The 10,216-nt window shown below is 47.1% G+C and overlaps 1 long non-coding RNA gene across 2 annotated transcripts in view; it reads left to right on the top strand.

Annotated features, from left to right (window-relative positions):
- Positions 1-8,401, top strand: part of LOC111817518 — a 9,746-nt gene extending 1,345 nt beyond the window's left edge. For both annotated transcript variants that reach the window (XR_002821693.1, XR_002821692.1), the window contains exons 2-3: positions 4,915-5,149; positions 7,918-8,401. This is a non-coding gene — a long non-coding RNA (uncharacterized LOC111817518). The remainder of the gene's footprint in view (positions 1-4,914; positions 5,150-7,917) is intronic.
- Positions 8,402-10,216: the final 1,815 nt, after the last annotated feature.

The following is a 10,216-nucleotide window of genomic DNA, read 5'->3' as shown; positions in this document are numbered from 1 at the left end:
GCCGAGGGGCGGCCGGGGACGTGACATCATCGGGGGAGGAGCGGCCGGGCTCGGGCTGCCGCGGCTGGCGGACCCTGCGAGCCGGTGGCCGGGCCAGGGGTGGTGGCCTCTGGAGGCCGCGGCAGGGAGCGGGCCAGACCGGCGCGGGCAGGGAAGCCGAGGCAGGACAGATCTGAGGCTGCACAGCGTGGGAACCAGCAGAGGCCGGGGGCACGTCGCTACGCGCGGAAGAACCTACACAGTCTGCCAGTCCCCGCAGGACTAAGCCCGAGTATCTCCGCGGCCTCCTCTCTAGTCCCGAGTACGCGGTTGTCTGCGCGCTAGACGCTCGGCACCTGGACTTGCTGCTCATTTTGACGCCTTTTGGCTTTCCTTTTGATTTACACCCTCTGGAGCTGTCTTGACTGCGCTTTCCCCGCGAGGCTGACCTCAGTTTAACCTTTGCCAGCCAAGGACTCAAATATTTCGCAGTTAGGGATACCAGATCAACCGAGCGGGTTTCTGCCCCTCCATCCCCTCCGGTCTCAGGGTTGCCTGAGCTGAAAGCAGTGCATTTCAGCAACCCCTTGAGAGCTGATGGCACATTGAACATTGGTGCGCAGAGCCCAGCGTCCCCTCATCCCAGCCACCTCCACTCAGACTCCTCTTTACTGGCACACAAGACACCTGGCCCTTGGCCCTGGGGTCAGGGAGTTTCTACTCTTCTCCCCATCTTCTGGCCTGGTGCTTCCTGCCTGGGCTGTGAAGGAGCCCAGCTGAATCAGACCAGCACTTTTCTGACGGGGCTGCAGTGGGTAGCTGCAGTTACTCTTCAGCCTAAAGGTCTTAGGGGGGCACTGTTGTGCCTCCTGCCGTCCGGAGGTGCTTCCTCATCTCCTGGCCTCTTTCCTGTCTCTTCCTTGTGTTCTCTCCATGGCCACTTCCACCAAGACTTCTCAAGGCGGCAGCTGTTATCCTAGGTGGGTATTGCCATGGAACAAGGTGTTTGTTTTGAGACAAGGTATCTTTATGTAGTGCAGGCTAGTCTTAAATTTGTTTACATAGCTCAAGCTGGCTGAGAAGTGACAGTCCTGGGATGACAGGCACGAACCACTGTACTTGGCCATAAGATGAGTTCTTATCCCAATCCCTATTGCTATCTTTTTAGATGGCATATTGACCTTACCTGGGAGCTTGTTAGAAATTCAGAATTTTAGGCGATATCGAGAGCCACCACTTTAGAATCTGCACTGGAACAAGATCTGAGGTGACCTGTGTGCATCATCTGCTTATGAAGCTGGGCTAGAAAACTTGCCAATGCTGTTCCTTACTTCCCACCCAACTCACCCCAACCTTCTTACGTAATTTCCAGAAAGGACCCCCCCTTGGTGGAGAGGACACATAGGCCTCAGCAGAAGCATGCTGGGTCTCCCAGTGGTTTCTGCTCTTCCTTCTCCCAGCATTTTTCTCTGATTCCATCAGTGGTTGTGAGACCTCTTTCTCATCCCATCTTCTGCCCTTCCAGAGAGTTACCCATACACCACCTGTTGCATCCTGATCTTTTTTCTCTGATCCCCTATTTCTCTCCCCCCATGTATGGAACACTCAGGACCTGGTGCTTGCCAGGTAGGAGCTTATGCCACTGCACTATATCCCCAGCCCTAAATTTATGTATTTGATACAGGGTCTCACTATGCAGCGCACACACCTACAGGACCAGGGATCAAACCTGGTCCTTGCACTTGCCAGGCAGGCGCTTAGACTGCTGAGCTATCCCTGCAGCACTGTGGGGTCTTGAGGGGTGGTGATGATAGGACAGGCAGGGGACCATTAGTCCAAGAGTGCAGAAAATGCTTCTCCTTTCTGGCTGAAGCAGGGGTTTACCCCCAAAGCCCCAGGCAAGAGCCTCTGAACTCAGCTTTCCCCTTCATGGACTCTGCTCTTACTCGTGGAAGGGTGCTTGTCTGTGTGCAGAGCTAACAGTAAGCAAATTCTGGGCTGTGCACTTAGGGAGCTCATAGTGTGGCTGCAGTGCTCATGAGGGCATTGTTAGATTTGTGAATACTCAGTGTTACTCCAGAGTGACCTGGGCTTTACAGAAGCAGGGGCAGGTATGGGACCCATGCAGAAGAATGGCCTGAGCTTGAGTAGGAACCAAGAATGTCTAGGACAGAAGTCAGCTCTCAGTCTGCTTAGGCAGAGTGCAGTGGCCAGGCTTGGAGCCTGTGTTGACCCTACCCCTAGCGCTCGCTGAGATGGTGATTATGAGACTGGGCAGGTGGCACAGGCCTGTAATCCCAGCACTTGGGAGGCTGAAAACGGGAGAATCACTATGAGTCAGATCTATGTAGTGAAACCCTGTAGGCCCTGTACAAAATACAAAAGAAAAGAAAAAAAAAAAAGGAACTCTTGTCAGGCGTGGTGGTGCCTACCTGTAAGCCCAGCACTTTGGAGGCTGAGGCAAGAAGATCATTGTGAGTTCAAAGCCAGCCTGGGCTACATAAGTGAGACCCTGTCTCAAAAACAGAAAGAAAAAAGAAAACAAAAAGAAACACCCTACTCCCACCCCCACAGGTGCAAACTGCAGAAAATGTATCCGATGTGAGCTATTAGGTCGAGGACTGCTTGGGCAGGCTGTGCATTATGCTGTAGCGCCCCCTGGAGGCCTTCAGTGGCAGGCGGGCGTTTGGCTCCACTCCCTAAGTCCCCTGATGGCAATTAAAGTGTTAATGGGAAAATGGAAGCATGCCTTAAGTATGGCTACTGTGTAGTTCCACGAAGAGAACAAAAAAAGGCAAGAGCCATTCCAGAAAGTTGCCTGAAAGGTGTGCTTCCGGCTTTCAACCTTCCTTTTTATTTACTCCTTCAGTAATTTCAGGAAAACCCCACACAGGCGTTAGTCTTGCCTTAGGATCCATCCTGAACACAGGTGGTAGGCTGAGTCACTCACTTTTGAATAGTAGCATACTAGGAGCCACAGTGGTGGGCCTTTTGGCAAGAAAGTTGAGTTCACATCTTCCAGCTTCTTGTCTGCAGCAAGGCTGAACGTGTTCCTTCATTATTCCGGGTTTCCACAGCTTGCCAATTGCAAACTGTCTCAAATGACAACCAGTCTTAGCCCCCACTAAGGAAGAGGAAGGAACCATTTCTCCTCGCATCAAGATATTTTCAACCTCATGCTGGTGTGCAGAGCCTGTTGTCCCTTTCCGTGCACCTTCCAACTTGCAGAGAGGCTCCAGGGCCCACACCTCTCTAAATTCACATAGATCCAGCACCCAGCACTACCTCTGGGTGGGTGTCATGAGCTAAGGCAACAGGACAGACAGCCATGCTCCTGAAGAGGAGGGCAGAATGGGGTGAGTGGGAAGTGACTGCTCTCCCCTTTGTTCTGATGTGGTTGGGAGAGGACCTGGCATTCTCTACAAAGGTTTGTCTTTAGGATCTTGTCTCCACAGGCTCCTTCCAAGGTCCCCTGAAAGTTCCTCATGACAGGTTTCCATGGGTCTGGTGGCAGTATACCTGTAATCCTAGCACTCCAGAAGCTGAGTCAGGAGGAACACCTCAAGTTCAAGTCCTGCATTGTCTGTGTAACAGTCTCAAAGAAAAAACAAACAAACAAAACCCCACAAAAACAAAAACATTCCATGGCCATACATAATTTTTAAAAAATTATTTATTTGGTACAGGGTCTCCCTATGCAGTTCAGACTTGTAGTGATTCTCTTGTCTCAGTCTCCCCGGTGCTGGAATTACAGGCGTGTACTACCACGCCCTGTTTTAGTGTCCTAAATTGTATGCCTGGGTTTCTGGGGCCTGCACAGAATGGGGTGCTGGGGATCGAACCCAGGTCCTTGCACTTAACAGACAGGAGCTTAGACTGCCAAGTTATTTCCACCCTTGCCATATATAATTTTGGGGATTTTTTTAGATAGATAGATAGATAGATAGATAGATAGATAGATAGATAGATAGGATCTCATTCTGTAATTCAGACTGGCCTTGAACTCACTTTGTAGGCCAGGTTGGCTTTGAACCTGTAATGATTCTCTTGCCTCAGTCACTTGAGTGCTGAATTACAGGCATGGGATATTATGCTCAGCTTAATAGTTATGTACTCATTATCTGTTCTTTTTTTTTTTTTTTTTCCAACTGAGTTAAGTCTTTTTATTCTTTTGGTAATCTCTTCCAGGGTTAACTACTTCCATTGTAGGTGATGAAATATGTAAGGCTCCACTTCAAATGTTGGCACTGCTATGAACATAGTCTCTTTCCCATCTCTACAACTCAGAATTAAAACTTTGATTCTTGTCTTATATTCCAGCCTCAGAAGTAGTTCCACTGCAGAAGTTATTTAAAGACAGTCTTATGCTTTTTAGCAGTGGTCTCTGACCAGGTTCTATCTTCTCCGTGAACACTACCAATGGACTTAGTATAGGTATGTATTAAACTAAGAGGCATTCTCTCAAATGAGTTTAAATGCACTTTATTTTTAGACAACCTACATGACAATGACATGGGGGTTTTTCCCCTAAAAAAGATACCTTCTCTCCAAATAAATCATGGTCAAAATAAATGAAGCGTTCAAGATTATATCAGTCCCATTTGTCTAAATCCTGGTGTGTAGATGACGAAGAGCAGCCAGTTAAGACAAGTGATAGATCCAGGTTTATCAATGAATCCTTTAACATTTTTCCATTTCTAAACCATCCTTAAAATCATAAATGGGGTCACACCATCCTCATAGTAGTCCAGGAGAGCAACCATGCCATCTGGATTCATGTTTGCAACAATTAAGAACTGATAGTTTTTTAAATTAGCAAAGATGTGCTTGATTTGCTCTGCAGCCCCGGTCATAAACAGTTTTACTCTTTCTGGTCTTTGTTCTTCAAGGTTGCCTTTGATTGATTTCATATAATCTTTGATGTACTTCTTGTAGGCCTCTTGTGAAGCTGGTTTCCTGCAAGTGATGGTTCATGACGATATCTACACCGGTGACTGCTGTGCTTTCAAGTGCCTTCGCCCTCTGTGCCTTCAGCGGAGGCATTGCCACCAATGAGCACATCGTCAATGGCACTCCCTGTTCTACTGACCATCTCTAGGCATGGCCCATCTGTGATCTCCTGGATCTTGTAAATGTTGGAGAACATCTCATCGTGGCTGATGAGGTCCCAGTAGATAATCATGATGGTGGCTGAAGGAGGTGGCGGCCGGGCAAGCTTAGCAGGAGCGAGGAGCGAGGAGCAAGCTCGGTGCAGCCGGAGTGGCACTCGGGGGGAAGGGGGGAGCAAGCAGAAAAGCTCATCATCTATTCTTAAGGACCTGGTCACTGTAGTGTACAGGCTTCAGGTCCCCCAAAACCTGTATTTTCTAGTGGGGCTTGAGGTTCAGTAGGAACAGTCCAGGTAAGATAAAATAAAGACCCAAATTGTAGCAGGCCCGGTGAGATTTGTCACTAGTAGCTTTTGCAGGTGAAGAATCTTTTTGGGCAGGGAGTGGGGGGGAGGGAGATAGCTCAGTAGAATAACCACTTGCCTAGCAAGCACAGGGGCCTGAGTTCAATCCCTGGTTTCGCAAAAAAAAGAATCTTTGTTTGTTTGTTTTCTATATCCATAATGCTCAGAACAGTTTCTGGCGCACAAACATTTGTGGGATGCAGAAGACAGGAAGTCAGGACTGATTGGGCATGTGGGGAACCTGGGGAAGAGCTCATCAGAGGAAGGACTCAGCAAACCTACCTCCTGTCACCTGACCCTAACCTGGCTGCCCTCCCACCCAGCCCCTTGCCCCGGGAGAGTTGGCATGCAGACACCTTCCCCTTAGCCTTCAAGGTCATTCGGCTAGTGCAGCGGGGTGCGTGGGAGGTGTCCCCTATTAAAGGGACCCAATTAACGCAGTGACCACAGAATGAAATTCTCCACAATATGTCGTAGTCACTCAGTAGTGCTATGTTTTTCTGAGGAGATAACAATATTGAAAATAAATAAATAAATAAAGGGACCCAAGACTTGGGGTCTGGAGACCCAACCTGAGTGGGCAGATCACCTAGAATTCTCAGCTTCAGTTGCTTCACAGCTGAATCTGGAGTGCTGGGCTGTGGTGTTAAGTGCTTAATGCAGCCTCTCAAGTCAGCCCCGCATGTAGCATTTGCTGATTTTCATGGTGAGCAAGTTCCTTTCCATGGCTGCGTTCAAAGCACTGGTGTGATTTTCGAAGGTGAGAAGAGTTGTTGCCCAAGAGGCTTTCTAGAGTTTGCAGTCTGACTTCAGCACACAACACAGTGGTGTGTGGGTCCCGATGACTGGCATCTCCCGCTTTTTAAACAAGTGGTAGATGAGAAGGCCCCAGATCCTGTGACAGACTGTAATGTGAACAGATTATTAGCTGGCAAGGTCTTCATTGCATGTGGATGAATTATATGTGGGTGATTAGCTTGACCCAATTCCCATCTTTCTCATTTCTTAAGTTTAAAAAATTTTCTGGGCGTGGTGGTATGTTCCTGTAACTCGTAACTCTGGGAGACTGAGAGAGGAAGACTGCATGTTTAAACCCAACAAGGGCAATTCAGCAAGTTAGTGAGACCCTGTCTAAAACATTAAAATATCAAAAAGGGTCCAGGAATACAGCTGAGCTCAAAGCTTCTAGGTTCAATCTTCAATACCAAATTTTTTAAAAACAAAAATTGCATTTAATTTTATTTATTTATTTATTTATTTATTGGCACCTGGAATCAGACTCGGGACTTTGTGCTTGCTAGGCAGGCACTGTACCGCTGAGCTGTATCTCTGACACATTAAATTTGCTTTCTATACATTGTGATGTAGCCTACAGCCATGCCATAATAAATTCACATGATTTCATGCATGTCTTGGTGACTTTCTGCACATGTATACACTCATATATCCAGCGTTCAGATTAAAGTTTGAGATATCTGCATCATCCCCATACGTCTCAGGTCTCCTTGCCTGAGAAATAACTCCTCTCCTGATTCCTCACTCCCTAAATTAATGTATCCTATTCTTGAAGCTCATATAAATGACATTTTGCATTATGTAGTTATCTGTCTCTTACATCACTCTCTAGTTAACAGTGTTGTGTGTAGGAGTAATTTATTTTAAAAATGAAAAAAATATATTTATTTGGTATAGGGTCTTACTATGCAGCTCAGACTTGTCCTCTCTAGTCCCCGCCTCCCCAGTGCTAGGGTTACAGGCCTGTGCCACCACACCTGGTTTTGTGCGCCCACGGTTCTGGGGCCAGGCACAGCATGTGGTACTGGGAAACCAAACCTGGGTCCTTGTGCTTGCCAGGCAGGTGCTTAGACCACCAAGCTATCTTCCCAGCCCAGGAGTAATTTATTTTATTTATTTATTTATCTGGAATCGGGGATTGAACTCAGGATCTTGTGCTTGCCAGGGAAACCCTTATTCCACTGAGCCATCTCCCCAGCCCCAGTAATTTATTTTTATTTTACTTCTTGTATTTTGTGCAGGGCCTCACTATGTAGTTCAGACTCGTAGTGATCCTCCTATTATCAGCCTCCCCAGCACTGGGATTACAAGCACGCCCCACCAGGCCCAGACTCATCACTGGCTCAGTGTGCCCAGGGGTGGGGCTGGCATGGCATGTGGTGCCAGGGATCATATGTTCTTTTCTGTGTTGTATTCCTAGCACTGATTTTGCTTAATTTAATAAAAGTTTGTAATGTTTCCAATGTTTGTTTTTGTCACTCACCTCTGACTCTGTTGAGCCTCCTGGTTGGCCCCCCTGCCACATATTCAGCTCCAGATGCACTGTCACTCTTTGGCCACAACCCTTCCTCTACTATTTATTCACTTCTCACATTTGCCATAACTCTTCAGAATTCCTTCTGTAAGATCAGCCAACTTCTCCATATCCTCAACATGTCTTTTACAAATCTCTCTTATTTCCACTTATTTAGGTGATGCCAGATGTGGACTCCATGTTGTGTCCCCTTCACATTTGTGTGTTGAAGCCGAACCCCTGAATGGCTGTATTTGGAGATGGAGTTGGTGAGGAGGTGAGGAAGGTTAAATAAAGTCAGAGAATGGGGCCTCTGTGCTGAGTGTGGTGTCGAATGCCTGTAATCCCAGCATTCAGCTCTCAGGAGTGTGAGGCAGAAGGATCGTTTTGAGTTCAAGACACAGTGGAAAGGTGCCCAGCTGCAAGCCAGGAAGAGAGCCCTGAGGAAGCGCTCAGTCTGCTGCTACCTTGACTTTGGACTTCTCAGGCCTCACAACTTCAAAAGTCCATTTTCTTTGCTCATGCCACTCAGTCCATGTGGTTTGTTGGGATAATTCTAGAAGACTGAGGCAATATGTAGCAGTTATTCTTTTGTTCCCTTTCACCTCTATGTATGTAAAATTTTGCTTTACTTCTAAGCTAATGCACTATCTTATTGCTGACTCATAAATACTGGCAAAAGGCTTGATATTCCTGGATTTGAGACAAGGAACTTTATTTTTTTAGCACAGAACATAACTAAAGCACCGCCTTTGCATCAGCTCTTCTGGCCTCGCAAGCCCCACAAGAGCGATGTGGACGCTGTGCATACTGTGGACTTGCATCCAGCATGAAGGATGTGGGCAGAGAGCAGTCAGGACCTTGGATTCTGGGCTTGCCTACTCAAGCTGGCAAGGATAATCAGGGCCAAGGGTGCCTTGTCCTAACAACCAGCACTGAATATTTTTGGCTAAACTCAATACTCACATGACTATGCCACTCCATCCACCACTCCAATTAACCTGATCAACAGAGGCTGGGACCAAGTCCATTCAATTTGTTTCATGCAGAATTTAACTAAGGCTACTATCAAGAGAGCTTCCAGCAAGAAGAAGCCAATCTGCAGCATTAGTTTCAAATCATACCACCCAAGGCCTCTGGTTCTGTCACTTGTGAATGTCCCAAGGGGACCAGTAGATCGTATTTCAGAAAGGATATAGTCTATGGCCAGACTATTATCCATTACGACCCATACAAATGAGTTTCAGACTGATCTGATCTTTGAGGTCATTGCAATAATTATAGGAAGCAACAGATGAGCCATAAAGCAATGCACATCCCTAATGGAGAGACAGTCCATGGCTCACATGCACACGGACAACCCAGATGATCACATGTCACTCCAGTTTGGGATTTGTTGTCCAATCTGGTTTGGATCACCATCCCATGGGCTCAGCTAGTCACTGAGGGTATGTTATCAAGTAGCTGCAGATTTGGTCAGTGTATGTGAACCACTTGGCTGACAAGAAAAGTACATACGTTTGTGCCAGTCAGCCTGAGACAAGGTTGTGTTGAATGGCCTGTCTATACACGCATGGAGGAATAGGAATATTCAGAAACTGCTCTTGCTGGCTAGCAAAGGGCACAGCTGGCTTTGTCCATGTGAATTTCTGTCTTCATAGCATATTTGCAGCGTGATAAACCCAGAAGGGATCGGGTTGTCAGCCACAGCTGCTGCTGTACTCACAAGGGCCTTAGGGCAGTTCTGCTAGGTTGCAGTGCTGAATCTAGGGGACAGAGGACAAACTAATCACCCCTTTCTGTGCACCTTCCGGTGTATAGTGTCTTTTTTGCTAGCCCTCCATGGCTGCAAAAGGAGTGCATTCCACTCCAGGAACTAGAACGTCATCATTTCTCCACTCTTTTCCTGCTCATTCCTAGATCTGTTGTCTGAATTAGCCAGGCACAAGAGGGAAAGGGCACTTTTACAGAATGTACAGAGACTCATTACATCTACTGCCTTAGCTGGGGCGGGCCAGTTTTGGAAGACTTGGCAAGCAGTGTACTCACCTAGCTAAGGAGCTGCTCCCTTTATGATCTAGGAGTCTGTTAATCCATCAAAAGAATCTAGGCACTAAACCATAATTAGATTAGAATTAAGTTTGAATACCTTAGGCTCCTTTGCCAGGCTTGGGGTTTCTGGTGAAAAAACCTGCCCACTAAAAACAAAGCAAACAAAACAATAAAAAACGAGCACCATTTTCAGGAATAGTCAGATCCCAACTTTTCGTAATAGTTCTCTGTAACCTTCTATCTCTTTTGTCCTTATCATCACTCAGAATTACCTGGGAGGAGGTGATCCTTGTCTAGACTGCAGTGGTGGCTTCTACATCAGAAACACAGACTTCTCTACTTCAGGCCAGCCCATGATGGCACATGTGTTGCTTTGTCTGGTTTGCGGGTAGATCCAGGCAGTGGTGGTGATAATATGGGCAGGG

This window comes from Octodon degus, unplaced genomic scaffold (genome assembly GCF_000260255.1).
Source record: "Octodon degus isolate 3935 unplaced genomic scaffold, OctDeg1.0 scaffold00060, whole genome shotgun sequence".
Taxonomy (NCBI): Eukaryota; Metazoa; Chordata; class Mammalia; order Rodentia; family Octodontidae; genus Octodon; species Octodon degus.
Note: the sequence above shows the minus strand (reverse complement) of the source record. Positions and strands in the feature narration are given on the sequence as shown.